Genomic DNA, 16,767 nt, shown 5'->3' on the forward strand with positions numbered 1-16,767 from the left:
TCTGAATTCTCTTGGCCACTGAAACTATTTTGTTCCATTCCTTTCCCCCTTTTGGTCATTCTCAATACCATGATGTCAGGGCCAGGCTCATCCTGGGGGTCATGTCCCACGTTGCCAGGGAAATGTACACCCCCGGGAGTCATGTCCTACATATGGGGGAGGGTAGTGAGTTTATTTGCATAGTTATCTTAAAGAGAGAGGCCTCATCTGAGCAACAAAATAGGCCCGCTGGGGGTGACTCTTAAGCATAATTACATGCAGGCCTAGCTTTGCCATGTTAGAAATAATTTTCATAAATGCAAGTCTCAAGATCAAGGGCTTGTTTACTAAATTAGGAGTCCCTAAAGCTTGAAAGAATATTAGGAATTCCCAGGAGGGAAAGTTAAATAGTTTCATCTTCTTTCCCAATCCCTCAAGGTGTCTTTGCAACTGCAGTTTTATTTATTTTCTGTACAAAATACTCCGGAATATATCTGGGTATTACTTTAAACTGTATAGAATAATAAGATCTCATTCCCTTACAGGATAAGGAAGACATTGCCTGTATTTTAGAACTTCACCTACTCTTTGAGACCAAAAGAAGATAAGTTTTTATGTTCAAACCTAGGTTTGCTACAGCGTATAATCTAACTTAATTTGTCTGGATGGATCATTTAAACAATCCAAACACAGGAAGCCCAGAATAAGAATGACAGCCTCTAATCCTGTGTAGCTTAATAAAATGCCTGGATACATCCCAGAGTACATTAAACACATAATCAAAAAGTATTGGCAAAGTCCCTTGAGGGATGGGAGAAAAATTATGAAACTATTAAACTTTACCACCGGGGAAACCCCGGTTATTGTGTCAAACATTAGGGACACCCAAATCAATAGGTCAAGTCCTTGACATTGAAGCTTGCTCTTGTGGAGATTATGTATGTAGTGAAGAAACTCAGACTACCTACAGGTGAGCCTAAGCGTCATCTCCGGAGGACCTCTTTCGTTGCTCAGAAGTGGCCTCTCTCTCTCTTTCAGCCCAACTCTGCAAGTGAAGCCATTGCCCTCCCCCCTACATGGGGCGTGACTCCAGGGATGAAAGTCTTTCTGGTGGCATGGGAGATGACTCCCAGGGATGATCCTGGTCCTGGCACTAGGGGATCAACAATGACATCCTGACCAAAAGGGGGAAAAAATAAGTGCAATAAATAAGGTATCAGGTGCTCCTTTTATCTACAATATGGACAGATAAGTAAAACATATGGAGTTAAAATAAATAAATAATAAGGGGAACAAATGTTAAAATATAGTAGATTGAAATGCTACTGATCAATGAAAGGGAGTGGTAAGCAGTATACAAAAAAATAGGGGAAACAAAGGCTAAAATATATTGGGTAGATGAAAATACTAGCAGTCAGTGAAAGAGAGGGGTAAGGGGTATGGTATATATGAATTTTTTTGTTTTTTCTTTTTATTTCTTTTACTGAATTGATGCAAATGTTCTAAGAAATGATCATGGTGATGAATACACAACTATGAGATGATATTGTGAGTTATTGATCATATACCAAGAATGGAATCATCATATGGTAAGAATGTTCATGTTTGTATGTTTTAATTTTTTTTTATTAAAAATAAATAAGGTATCAGGAGCTGTTCTAGTTAGCTAGCTGCTGGAATGCAATATACCAGAAACAGAATGGTTTTTTAAAAGGGGACTCTAATAAATTGCTAGTTTATAGTTCTAAGGCCGAGAAACTGTCCCAATTAAAACAAGTCTATAGAAACGTCCAATCAAAGGCATCCACGGAAAATTCCCTTGATTCAACAAGGTTGATGAAGTTCAGGGTTTCTCTCTCAAGTGAGAAGGCACATGGCGAACACAGTCACAGTTTCTCTCTTATCTCAGAAAGGCACATGGTGAACATGGTCAGGGTTTCTCTCTCATCTGGAAGGGCACATGGCAAACACAGCGTCATCTGTTAGCTTCTTCTCCTAGCTTCCTGTTTCATGAAGCTCCCCAGGAGGCATTTTCCTTCTTCATCTCCAAAGGTGGCTGGCTCATGGACTCTGCTTCGTGGTGCTGCAGCATTCTCTGCTCTCTCCGAATCTCCTGCGTTCTCCAAAATGTTCCTCTTTTATAGGACTCCAGAAACTAATCAAGACCCACCCAAATGGGTATAGGCATGTCATCACCTAATCCAATTTAACAACCACTCTTGATTACATCACATCTCCAGGGAGATGATCTAATTACAGTTTCAGACATACAATGCTGAATAGGGATTAGAAAAAACAGCTGCCTTTACAAAATGTGTTTAGGATTAAAACACGGCTTTTCGAAGGGACACCCATTCTTTCAAACCAGCACAGGGGCTGAGAGAGTTCAAATAGAGTCGAGAGGCTACTCTGAAGGTCATTCTTATGCATACTTTAGTTAGACATTGCTACCTATCATAATGTGCCAAACCCCAACCAAAAACCATTCCTCCCAAGCCTAAGGAACACCTATGGCATTATATAAGATTCTACAAAGTTTCCATGCACTAGGGTAACTCTCCAAAACCTACAACCTCCAGATGGGTCCCTGGACCAGATAAGTCCTGAAATGCAGAGGGGCCAGCCTTTCCAGAACATCAACTGGTTCCATCCTCCTATCCCATATTATCGACAGCCCCTTCCAACATGAAAAAGTTAGAATGGGCATAGCCCAAATACCCCTAAAGAGTGGGAGGTAAATCAAAGGTGAAGGGGGAGTTATACAGGTAGGGTTTAACAAATGAGTATGAGTGCTGAATCATTATATTGGTATTTCTTTTAGCCTCCAGTACCTTAGAGCAGCTAGAAATAAAAACCTAAAATTGTAAGTTTGGAACCCATACAAAACTCTGAAATCTGTTCTACAACTAAATGTTGTGATGTACTTTGAAATTTGCATTTATGTATATATATTATTTAAAGAGAAGGAGAAGTTAGGATTTAAATGAGTATGACTGCTGGATCATTATATTGATATTTTTGTTGATCTCCAGTATCCTGGAGCAGCTAGAAGAAAAAATTATGGAACTGTAAACCATACCAAACTTAAAAATCTGTTCTATAATTACTTGTTAAAATGTATTCGGAAATTTATTGCTTTAATGTATGTATGTTATATTTCACCATTTAAAAAAGTCTCATTCCCTAGTCTATGTTCCATGTAATTGGGTTGTTTCAAAAAACTGACTAGATAGGTTACATTAGATAGTGTGCTACAGAAAATTTAAATTTTGGACCAAATAAACATTTCTTCCTCTTTTTTTTTCATTTCTTCCTCTTGTCTTCCACAGAGATTGAAGTTTTAAAACACAGACAGTATCATTCTTTACCCTGTATTCTGATATACCTTAGTCCTAACCAGGTCCATTAAAAGTCAACTCTCTAATTGGAGCCTGAACTGTTTTTCAGCTTCTTTAACAGGTATGGAGTAATGATGACTTTCAGAGCTACAGAACTCTAAGGCTGAGTCTTAGGTGTCCCACAGATAACCAATGTTTATGGAAGCTAACAGGTTGTACACAAGGAATACAGCATTTCAGAATTTAGAAATAACCGTTAAAATTCAGAAATAGATATGACTTCTGTAAGAGTTTACCATCTAGAAACCTTTATGATGATCCTTATTTGAATATTCTGTACCCCTTAATCATTGATTGCCTAATCACCACCCAGTTTTCATCCCCAGACAAGTTATACACTCAAATTCAATTCTCAGAATCTGTACATCATAGCTTGCCCATATCAGTGAGACCATACATACTGTCCATTTTTTTCTGGATTATTTCACTCAGTACAATGTCTTTAAGGTTCATTCTCCTAGTTGCATGCTGCACGTCTTCATTCTTTCCTGCAGCTGTTCATTAGTCCATTGTATGTACACACTACATTTTGCCCTTCCATTGATCAGTGTCTCCTTAGGGTACCTCAATCCATTGCAAGTCGTGAAAACTGCTACCATGAACACCAGTGTGCAAATGCCTATTCGGGTCCCTACTTTCAGTTCTTCCAAGACTTTGCCTAATAACTGGGTTATAGGATTATGTGGCAACCCCATATCTAGACTCCTTTGGAACCCCCACACTGCCTCCAGAGGAGCTGCACCGTTCTATTTCCCTACAGTATAGTTACATAGATATTCCAATGGCATAATCACATAGTTATGCATTCACTATCACAATCTCTATAAGAACATTTCCATTTATCCCACAAAGAGAGAAGGTGAGAAAAGAAAAAGAAAAAGAAAGAGAAACGACAAGAATCCCATACCCCTTCATTACATCCCCCTCATTATTGACATTTAGCTTTGATATACTGCCTTGTTACAATTAATGAAAGAACACTACGATGTTACTGTTAACCAAACCCTAGTTTATACACCTTTTTAAACACCCTGCAATGGTGACCTTGAATTGTTCTCCCTCAAGTAAAAAACTTTCTTATATTTGTACATTTAATCACCATCATTATCCATCTAGGTTCTGCTAAGTTATATGATCCAGTTTTTATCCTCTATCTTTCCTCCTGTGTCATACATGCCCCTAGCCTTCCTCTTTCAACCATATTCACCTTCAGTTTTGTTCATTATACTTATAATATTGTGCAACTATCATATAATATTGTGCTATTTCTGGATTTTTACAATCAACCATGTTGAACCTTCTGTACTCCTTCAGCATCAAGTGCCCAAATTCTACCCTCTTTCTAACCCCTGATAATCTGTTTTCTCAACTTTAACTCTAAGAATTTGTTCATTATAGTTGGTTCATATTAGTAAGACCATATAGTATTTGTCCTTTTGTTTCTGGCTTATTTCACCCAACGTAGTGTTCTCAGAGTTCATCTATGTTGTTGCATGCTTCATGACTTTATTCTGTCTTACAGCTGCATAATATTTCATTGTATGTATATGCCTTGGTTTGTTTTTCCAACTGTCCATTGATGGACATTTGGGCAATCATGAATAATGCTGCTATAAACATTGATGTGCAAATGTCTGCTCATGTCCATGCTTTCAGTTCCTCAGAGTATACCTAGTAATGGAATTGCTGTATCTTACAGCAATTCTATATTTAGCTTTCTGAGGAATGCCAAACTGCCTTCTAGAGCAGTCGACCATTCTACATTCCCACCAACAGTGAATGAGTGTGCCAATTTCTTCCACATCCTCTCCAGCACTTGTAGTTTTTCTGTGTGTGTGTGTTTTTTTATAATGGCTATTCTAGTAGCTGTGAGATGATATCTCATTGTGGTTTTGATTTGCATTTCTCTCATCACGAGTGAAGTCGGGCATCTTTTCATATGTTTTTGAGCCATTTGTACTTCCTCTTTGGAAAAGTATCTGTCCATGTTTTTTGCTCATATTTTAGTTGCATTTGTCTTTTTGTTGTTGAACTGTAGGATCTCTTTATATATTCCAGATACTAAAGCCTTATCTGATCTGTGGTTTCCAAATATTGTCTCTCATTGCATAGGCTACCTTTTTACTTTCCTGACAAAGTCCTTTGATGTGCAAAAGTGTTCACTTTTGAGGAGATCCCATTTATCTATTTTTTCTTTCATTGCTCATGCTTTGGATGTAAGGTCTAGGAAACCACCTTCTATCATAAGATCCTTAAGATATTTCACTACATTTCCTTCTAAATGTTTTATGGTCTTAGCTCTAGGTCTTTGATCCATTTTGAGTTAATTTTGTATAAACTATAAAACAGCAGTCCTCCTTCATCATTTTGGATATGGATATCCATTTACCCAAGCATCGTTTGCTGAAGAGTCTGCCCTATCCCAGTTGAATTGACTTGACCACCTTGTCAAAGATCAATTGGCTGTAGATGAGAGAGTCTACCTCTGTACATGCAATTTGATTCCACTGGTCAGTACATTTATCTTTATGCCTGTACCATGCTATTTTGACCACTGTAATTTGTAATATGCTTAAAAGTCCTGTAGTGCAAGATCTCCAACTTTTTCTTTCTCAAGATAAATTTGGGGTTTTTTTTCTATTTTTGTGAAGTAAATTCCTGGGATTTTAATTGGTATTGCATTGGATATTTAAATATATAAATCAATTTGGGTAGAACTGACATCTTAACTGCATTTAGTCTTCCAATCCATGAATGGTAAATTCTTCCATTTATTTAGATCTTCTACGTTATACATAGTTTTCTATGTATAACGGTCCTTGATTAAACTTATTTCTAAATATTTTGTTATTTTTGGTTGCTATTGTAAATGGATTTTTTTTTCTTGATTTCCTCTTTAGATTGCACATTGCTGGTGTATAGAAACGCAACTGGTTTTTGCATGTTGATCTTGTATCCAGCCACTTTGCTGTACTTGCTTATTAGCTCTAGTAGCTTTTCTGTAGGTTTTTCAGGATTTTCTACATGTAGGATCATGTCACCTGCCAACAGTGAAAATTTTACTTCTTCCTTTCCAATTTAGATGCCTTTTGTTTCTTTCTCTTGCCTAATTCCCCAGCTAAAACTTTCAGCACAGTGTTGAATAACAATAATGACAGTGGACACCCTTGTCTTGTTCCTGATCTTAGAGGGAAAGCGTTCAGTGTTTCCGCTGAGTATGATGTTAGCTGTGGATTTTTCATATAGTCCCTTTATCATGTTGAGGAAGTTTACTTTTATTCTTATCTTTTGAAGTGTTTACATCAAGAAAGAATGTTGAATTTTGTCAAATGCCTTTCTGCATCAATTGAGGTGATCATATTGTTTTTCTTCTTTAATTTATTGATATGGTGTATTACTTTATTTGATTTTCTTGTGTTGAGCCACCCTTGCATAACAGGTGTAATGGCTGGGTTCTGGTGTCAACTTGGCCAGGTGATTATGCCCAGTGGTCTAATCAGATGAACATTGGCCTGACCATTACTGCAAGGATATTTCATGGCTGGTTGATAAACAGGAAGGCTGGTGTATTAAATCATCAGTCAGTTGATTGAATCTGTGGCAGATTACACCAGCAATCAACTAAGGCATGCCTACCCCAATGAGATAATCCAGTCAGTGGAAGGCTTTTAAGAAAGAAGGGAGATTCTTTCACTGCTTCTTCAGTCAGCAAGCCTCTTCTGTGGTGTTAGTCCAGACCGTTTATCAGTGATGCCAGTTTCACAGCCTGCTCTGTGTGGATTTTGGACTCTTCCATTTCTATGATTGCGTGAGACATCTTTATAAATCTCAGATCTCTCCTGTTGGTTTTGCTTCTCTAGAGAACCCTAACTAACATACCTGGGATATTTGGCCATGATGTATATTTCTTTTAATACTTAAAATGTATTCAGTTTGCAAGTATTTTTATTGAGGATTTTTGCATCAATGTTCATTACAGAGATTGGTCTGTAATTTTCTTTCCTTGTAGTATCTTTGCCTGGCTTTGGGATTAGGGTAATGTTGGCATCATAGAATAAGCTAGGTAGCTTTCCCTCCTCTTCAATTTTTTTGAATAGTTTGAGCACAACTGGTACTAATTCTTTCTTATGTGTTTGGTAGAAATCACATGTGAAGCCAACTGGCCTAGACTTTCTTTTTCTGGAGGTTTTTGGTGACTGAGTCAATCTCTTTACTTGTAATTAGTTTGTTGAGGCCTTCTATTTCTTTTCAAGTCAATGTTGGTTGTTCATGCTTTACTAGAAAGTTGTCCGTTTCATCTAAGTTGTCTAGTTTGTTAGCATATAGTGTTCATAGCATGCTCTCATTATCTCCTTTTTTTACTGTGGGATCAGTAGTTATGTCCTTCCTCCAATTTCTGATTTTATTTATTTGCATACTCTCCCTTTTTTTCTTTCTCACCCTAGCTAAGGGTTCATTGATTTTATTGATTTTCTCAAAGAAACAACTTCTGGCTTTATTGATTCTATTGTTTTCAACTTGTTTATTTCTGCTTTAATCTTTGTTTGTTTTTGTTCTGTTTGCTTTGGGGTTAGTTTGCTGTTCTTTCTCTAGTGCCTCCAGGTGAGCAGTTAATTCCTCGGTTTTTACTTTCTTCTTTTTTAATATAGGTGTTTAGGGCAATAAATTTCCATCTTAGCACAGCTTTTGCGGCATCCCATAAGTGTTGATATGTTGTGTTTTCATTTTCATTTGTCTTAAGATACTTACTGATTTTCTTGTAATTTCTTCCTTGACCCAGTGGTTGTTTAAGAGTGTGTTATTTAGCCTCCATAAATGTGTGAATCTTCCTGCCTTCTGACTGTTGTTGATTTCCAACTTCATTCCATTGTGATCTGCGAAAGTGCCTTGTATAATTTTGATCTTCTTAAATTTTTTGAGACCCAACATGTTCTATCCTGGAAAAGAATCCATGTGCACTCGAGAAAAATGTGTATCCTTCTGTTTTGGTGTGCAATACTTTGTAAATATCTATTGAGTCTAGTTCATTTATCATATTATTCAAGATCTCTGTCTCCTAATTGATCCTCTGTCTAGACATGCTATCCATTGATAAGAGTGGTATGTTGAAGTCTCCAACCATTATTATAGAAGTGTTTACTTCTCCCTTCAATGTTATCAGTGTTTGACTCGTGTTCTGGCTCAATGCATAGACATTTATGACTGTTATGTCTCCCTGATGCATTGTCCCTTTTATTAATACATAGTGTCTTTCTTTGTCTCTTTTAATTGCTTTACATTTGAAGTCTAATTTGATATTAGTGTCACAACACCTGTTATTTTCTAGTTGTTGTTTGCATGAAATATCTTTTTCCAACCTTTCACTTTCAACCGTTTTTGTCCTTGGGTCTTAAGTGAGTCTCTCATAGACTGCATATTGATGGATACTATTTTTTTAATCCATTCTACCAATCTATGTATTTTAATTATGAAATCTAATCCATTAACATTTAATGTTATTACTGTGGAGGAGTACTTTCTTAAATCATTTTGTCTTTGGATTTTATGTTATATTTTATTTTTATTTTTTTCTCTTTTTACCCTATTAGTTACCCTTACTGCTGATCTTCATTTCTACACTCTTCTCAAAAATCTCTTTCTTCTATCTTTTCTTGTCTGCCTGTAATGCTTCCTTTAGTATTTTTTGTAGAGACAGTCTCTTGTTCACTCTCTCAGTGCCTATTTATCTGTAAATATTTGAAATTCTCTCTAATTTTTTATGGATATTTTTGCCAGATACAGAATTCTTGGTTGGCAATTTTCTCTTTCAGTATCTTAAATACACTATACCACTGCCTTCTCACCTCCATGGAATTTTGCTGAAGAAATCTGCCCTTAGTCTTATTGAGCTTCCCTCATATGTGATGAATCGCTTTTCTCTTGTAGCTATCAGAATTCTCTGTTTCTCTTTGACATTTAACAATCTGATTAGTAAGTGTCTTGGAGTGGGTCTATTTGGATCTATTCTGTTTGGAGTATGCTGAGCTTCTTGGATCTGTAATATTATGTGTTTCATGAGAGTTCAGAAATTTCAGTGATTATTACCTCCATTATTCTTTCTGTTCCTTGCCTCTTCTCTTCTCCTTCTGGATATTCATGTGTTTCATGTTGTCTTTCAATTCCCTGAGATGCTGCTCATGTTTTTCCATTCTTTTCCCTCTCTGTTCTTTTGTGTGTAGGATTTCAGATGTCCTGTCCTCTAGTTCACTAATCCTTCCTTCTGCCTCTTCAAATCTGCTGTTGTATGTCTCCATTTTTTTTCATCTCCTCTATTGTGTCTTTCATTTCCTTAAGTTCTATAATTTGTTTTTTCAAGCTTTCAAGTTCTTCTTATAGTCACCCTGTATTTTCTTTATATCTTTCATCAGTTTTGCTATATTTTCCTTCACCTCATTGATTTGATTTTTTCATTTGATTCAGATTTGTTTGAATGTCTTTAATTAGTTCTTTCAGCTTCTACATCTCTGAAAGTTTGTTCCTTTGGTTGGGCTACATCATACTGCTTCCTAGTATGAGACATAATTTTTTGATCGGGTCTAGGTATCTGATTGTCTTGCTTAGTTTATTCTAGAGGTAATTTTCTCTCTTTTGCCTAGGGGTTCCTTGGTGGTTGGCTTTGTTCTCTAACTGTTTGTCTATCTTTTCTGACCAGTTGTCAGATTGGCTCTGCCTCTGTCTCCCCTAAACACCAGATGCCCAGAGTGGCCTGCCTCAGGGATGGAGAGTAGGCACTAGGCACCACAGCAAGGTCTCTGCTTCAGGGTAAAACAAGTCTGCTGGGTCCCAATGGTGCTGTTTTCACCAGCCCGCAAGACCTGGGTTTGTTTTAGGACATTGCTTTAACAGTTGGGTTCTCCATATTTCTCCGTCAGAACTGGGTATGTTCCCAAGCAGGAGATCTAGACCAACTCCAGTGGTTCTGAGATATTTTTTCTGGAAAGTCTCTGAAAAAGCCCTTCAACTCCCTTGCACTTTCCAGTCCCCCTTACAGATGGCACTGTTTGATAACTTGATTGTCTTCAAAAACTTTCTGCCTCATAGCCCAGGCTATGTCTAGCTGGGAGGAGGTTGAACTATGGAGTTACTGTGCCCTCACTTTGCTGGTCAAACTCTGGCTCAATGTGGGGCTATGTTCCCCACTTTGTTTGTGGCAAAGGACTCCCCCAGCTGACCCAATTTTCAACCAAACCCCAGAGAGGGATCAGTCCACCTGCTGCTGTTTCCCTCAGGGGCAGGGGAAGAGCTTTTGGACACAGGGGTGGAAAAATAGACACTGTCCACATTTTCTCAGACTCTTTATCCCTTACTGACCTGAGCCTTGAAATGCCCTCCCCTGTCCCCTGGGTCTTCAAATGGTGGGTGTCTGCCTCACGGCTGTGAAGGAATTTATATTCTGTTTCCCAGATGGGCGGAATCATGGCTGCTGCTTCTCTGCCCTTCCCATGCTGTGGTGAGAGGAGAGAGGGAGATGGGAGAAGACCAGCTGAACTGGTACAGAGGTTTCCTACTTGAAATTTTTCTCTCCAATTCGGCATTTTAAGGGTCCTTCTCCAGTATATGTATATATCCCTCCAAAGTTCTGAAAAATTCAGAATTGTCCTTTTTTTTTCTATTGAATCTCTGGGGAGATATTTTCAATAGCTGTTTACATCACCGTGTTGATGATGTCAAAAGGAGCTAAGGCCACTCAATTGGGAAAAAATAGTCTCTTCAACAAATGGTGCTGGGAAAACTGGATCTCCATTTTTGCAAAAGAATGAAGGTAGACTCTTACCTCATACCATATACAAGAGTCACCTCAACTTGGATAAAAGACCTAAATATAAGAGCCAAGAACTGTCAAACTCCTAGAAGAAAACATAGGGAATCATTTTCAGGATCTTGTGTTAAGCAACAGTTTCTTAGATTTTGCACCCAGTTTCTTAGACTTTACTTTGTTTGTTACACAAACAACAAAGGAAAAGAATAGATAAATGGGACCTCATCAAAAGTAAAAGTTTTTGCGTCTCAAAGGACTTTATTGTGAAACTATAACAACAAACTACAAAATGGGAAAAAAAATTGGAAACCACATATCCAATAAAGGTTTAAATATCCAGAATATATAAGGAAATCCTTCAACTTAACTAGAAAAAGACAAACAATCCAATTTAAAAATGGGCAAAAGATTTGAACAGACATCTCTGCAAAGAAGATACACAAATATCTAGGAAACGCATGCAAAAATACTCAACATTATTAGCTATTAGGTAAATGCAAATCAAAACCACAATGAGATACCATTACATACCTCTTAGAATATCTGCTATTAAAAAAGTGGAAAATAACAAATTCAGAGAGGACGCAGAGAAATAGGAACTCATTTATTGCTGTCAGCAAAAGAAAGTGGTGCAGCCGCTATATAAGACAGTTGTTCCTCAGTAAGGTGAGAATAGAACTACCATATGACCTGGCATTCTCACTACTAAGAATATACCAAAGAGAACTGAGAGTAGGAACTTGGATAGACATTTGCACACTGATGTTTACTGTGACATTTTTCATAATTGCCAAAAGATGTTTGCAATCCAATTGTCCATCAACCTATGAAAGGACAATTTATATGTGGTGTATACAAACAATGGAATTATTCTTCAGTTATCAAAAAGAATGAAATTCTGATACATGCGACAACATGGATGAACCTTGAGACAGCATTATGTCGAGTGAAATAAGCCAGATATGAAAGGACAAATATTGTATGATCTCACTGATTAGAAGCAACTAGAATAAGGAAACTCATGAAGTCAAAATCTAGAATATATGTTACCAGGGGACAGGGTGGGTTAGGAAACGGGAAGTTAAGGCTTAAAATATACAGGATTCCTATTTGGAACAATGAAAACGTTTTGGTAATGGATGGTGGTGATGGTAGCACAGTATTGTGAATGTAATTAACAGCACTGAACTGTATATCTGAATGTGATTAGATGGGGAAGTGTTGGCTTATTTCTATGGTAACAATAATTTTTTTTAATCCATGGAACTACACTATATAATCAGTGAACTCTAGGTTAAACCATGGACTATAGTTAACAGTGCAATTATTAAAATGTGCTATCATCGATTGTAACAAATGTTCCACACCAATGCAAGGTGTTAATAATAGAGTCGTATGTGGGAATCCTTTATTTTTGCATGGTTGCTCTGCAAACTTACAACTTCTCTAATAAGAACAAAAAACAGAAAACAAGTGGTGGGGAGGTTGTAGAGAACTGGGATCACTCATACATTGTGGGGATGTAAAAATGGTGCAACCACTGGGGAGAACGGTATGGCATTTGTTCAGAAAGTCTAGTATAGAGTTACCATACGAGCTGGCAATCCCACTTCAAAGTATATACCAAAAATAACTGAAAACAGGGACTTGAACAGACATTTTCACACTGATGTTCAAAGTGGCATATTCACATCTGCCAAGAGGTGGAAGCCACCCAAGTATCTGTCAGCAGATGAGTGGATAAACAAGACGTAGTATATACATACAATGGAATATTATTTAGCCATAAAAAATGACATTCTGAGTCATGCTACAACATGGATGAACCTTGAGGATATAATATTGAGTGAAATAAATCAGACACGAAGGGATGAATACTGTTGATCTCCTGTATATTAAATAAATAAAAATATTTAGCATTCTCATGAAGTCAGTAACTAGAATACAGGTTACCAGGGGTCAAGAAAAAGAAGGGAATGGGAAGTTAATGCTTAATTGTTATGGAGTTTCTATTTGGGGCAATGTAAAAGTTTTGGCAATGGATGATAGAGATGGAGGCACCAGTGAATTGTATGTTCATAAAAGGGATAAAAGGGAAATTGGGGGTTGTGTATAAGTTACCATATACTCGCTTACACACACACACACAACCCCCAGGAATATACAACCCAATGGAAACAGTGCACTAAAGTTAATAGCATAAATATAATAATATTGTTCCAAGAATTGTAAGGTAGTTACTACAAATGCAAAATGTTAATAATAGGGAAAACTCTGTGTGAGGTGCATATGGGAACTTTGTGCTTCCTGCATAATGTTTCTTGAAAGTCACAACTGTTCTAGTAAAAATTTTTAAAAACATGAAAAGTGTAAGTAGGCATTTCAGAGAAGTGGAAATGCATCCAGTCAGTTAAGTGTGCAGAGATCTTCAAGGTCATTGGTGAACAGGAAAATGCAAAACAAGGCTGCAGTGTAACATCGTTTTGCATACATTCAATTTGCAATAGTTAAAAGTCTAATAATACCAAGTGTTGGAGAGGATGTGGATCCCCGCCTCTTACACATGGCCAGTGGGATGTAAACTGGCAAAACCATTTAGGAAAAGTTTAGCATTACCTTCTACACCTGAACATTAACATAACTCATGATCCAGCAGTTTTATTCACCAGCACTGTTCATTTAGTAAGAACCTGAAAACAATCTGGAATAGATTGCATTATTCGTTTTTAATTATTCATTCCCTCTTCGCCCTTGCCAGGCTTCACTATTGGCCAAGTACCTATTTCCATCAAAGTTGCAGCCAACCCCAGGTGCTCAGAATGAGAGTTAGAAATAACTGTTTGGGGTAGTAAATCACTGAAATCTTGGGGTTGTTTTTTCCTGTAGGAAAGGCTGAAAAATATCCATCCTAAATTCCCATCAGTGACAGAGTGATGAATAAACTCTGATATACTCACACACAATATACAGTAGCCAAAATGAATGGAATACAGGGACAAGCCTCAAATATGAAAGAAGCTTACTAATGAAATACTAAATGAGAAAAGTCACTCTCAAAAGGTTATACACATGGGGTGCATAGGTAGTTCAGTGGTAGGATGCTCGTCTGTCATGCAGGAGACCTGGGTTTGATTCCTGGCCCTTTCACCCAAGGGGAAAAAAAAGAGTATACACAGTATGTGTGCCAGTTTGAAAGGATATATGTACCCTAGAAAAGCCGTGTTTTAATCCTAATCCCATTTTGTAAAGGCAGCAGTTTCTTCTAATCCCTATTCAGAACTGTATGTTGAAATTTAAATTAGCTTATCTCTATGGAGATAAGACATTTGACTCAATCAAATGTGGGTATTAAACTCAAGGTGGGTCTTGATTCCTATAAAAGAGGAGACATTTTGGAGAAAGCAAGAGATTCAGAGAGAGCAGAGAGAACAAGAGAGAAAGCCACAAGATTCTGAGAGGACAGAGAACGTCGCAGCACCACAAAGCAGAGAGTCCACCAGCCAGTGACTTTTGGAGATGAAGCAGGAAAACGGCTCTAGGGGAGCTGGAGAGGAAGCTAGCAGATGACTCCACGTTCACCATGTGCCTTCTCACTTGAGAGAGAAACCCTGAACTTCATTGGCCTTCTTGAATCAAGGCATCTTTCCCTGGATGCTTTAGATTGGACATTACTATGGATTTGCTTTAACTGGAACATTTTCACAGCCTAAAACTGTTAACTTGCAACTTATTAAATTCCCCTTTAAAAAAGCCATTCCATTTCTGGTATATTGCATTCTGGCAGCTAGCAAACTAGAACAGTATGATATTCTTTTACAAAGTTAAGAACCACTAATATTTAAAGTACTTCTTTAAGGAATACATATAGTTGCAATAAATTATTATGGTTTAAGAAAGAAAGCAAGGAATGATACACACAGCATCCAGGGGGCTGGGTGCCTCAGGTGGGGAAAGGAGGGCCAGCTTATACACTAGGCACAGTGGGTACCGTGCCTCGGGCCCACTATACTTTTAGGAGAAAAAATAAACTTTTAGGTCAAAGAAAATGCTTTAATGTATAGTATTATTATGGTCATCCTAATACCAATGCTGTTGTAAAATATACTTTTTCATAATTTGAATGTATGTTTGTAGAGGCAGGGGCCCACGAAGACAAAAGGGCCTCGGACCCTTGAAAATCAAAATGCAGCCCTGGAAGGAGAACCTCTTTTGTTGCTCAGATGTGGCCTCTCTCTCCAAGCCACCCCGGCAGGTGAACTCACTGCCCTCCCCCCTACATAAGACATGACTCCCAGGGGTGTAAATCTCCCTGGCAACATGGGACAGAAAGCCTGGGATAAACCAGGACCCAGCATCAAGAGATTGAGAAAGCCTTCTTGACCAAAAGGAGGAAGGGAGAAATGAGACAAAATAAAGTTTTTCTGGCTGAGAGATTTCAAACAGAGTCAAGAAGTTATCCTGGAGGTTATTCCTATGTATTATATAGATATCCCTTTTTAGTTTATGTTATGTTGCAGTGGCTGGAGAAAAGTACTTGAAACTGTTGACTGTGTTCCAGTAGCCTAGATTCTTGAAAATGATTGTATAAAGATACAACGTTTACAATGTGACTGTATGATTGTGAAAACCTTGTGTCTGATGCTCCTTATATCCAGGGTATGGACTGATGAGTAAAAAAATATGGATAAAATTAATAAATAAATGATGGGGGGACAAAGGTTAAAATTAATTGGGTAGATGTAAATACTTGTGGTCAATGAAAAGGAAGATATGGTATGTATGAGTTTTTTTCTTTTTTCTTTTTATTTCTTTTTCTGGAGTGATGCAAATGTTCTAAAAAAATGGTCGTGGTGACGAATACACAACTATGTTATGATATTGTTAGCCATTGATTGTGCACCATGTATAGAAAGTATGTGTGTGAAGATTTCTCAATAAAATTTTTTTTTTTTTTACATGGGCAGGCACCGGGAATCAAACCCAGGTCCTCTGGCATGGCAGGCAAGCATTCTTGCCTGCTGAGCCACCATGGCCCGCCCAAAGAAAATTTTTTTTAATGCAGCCCTGTTGGGAGGCAGAGGGTGGGATGGGGGGACTTATGGTTACTTGTAGCCAAGGTTCTAGCTTTGGTTTTGAATGACCTGTTACATTATTATAAATAACTAAACAAAAGTGAGATATGCATGGACTGATGGCAGAGACACTAGATATTGAATTTGTAAACACTTCCAAATAAAATATTTTCAAAACTTTCACAGAGAGATTTGAGCTCTTTCTGTGAACACAAATTTTTAGATCTGATTTTGTGCTTGAAACAGCTACACAAAACTTCTCAGCAAACATTTTAAGTAATTACCTCTGCAAATTACTATCACCGCTTTTGTGGCAACCATTTAAGCAGTTACAATTGGAATTTTATTTGAAGAATCTAACAGCACTCCTTTTTCTTTTGTGTGCTATTCGGCGGGGGTCACATGCCATTCTTTTTCTATGTGAGTTTCACCTTATGGCAGCACCATTTGTTAAATTTTTTTGTTTGGTTTGGGTTTTTATTTGTTTGTTTGTTTGTTTTGGGAAATGCATGGGCTGGGA

The sequence above is a fragment of the Tamandua tetradactyla genome, chromosome 2, assembly GCF_023851605.1.
Source record: "Tamandua tetradactyla isolate mTamTet1 chromosome 2, mTamTet1.pri, whole genome shotgun sequence".
In the NCBI taxonomy this organism is placed as follows: domain Eukaryota; kingdom Metazoa; phylum Chordata; class Mammalia; order Pilosa; family Myrmecophagidae; genus Tamandua; species Tamandua tetradactyla.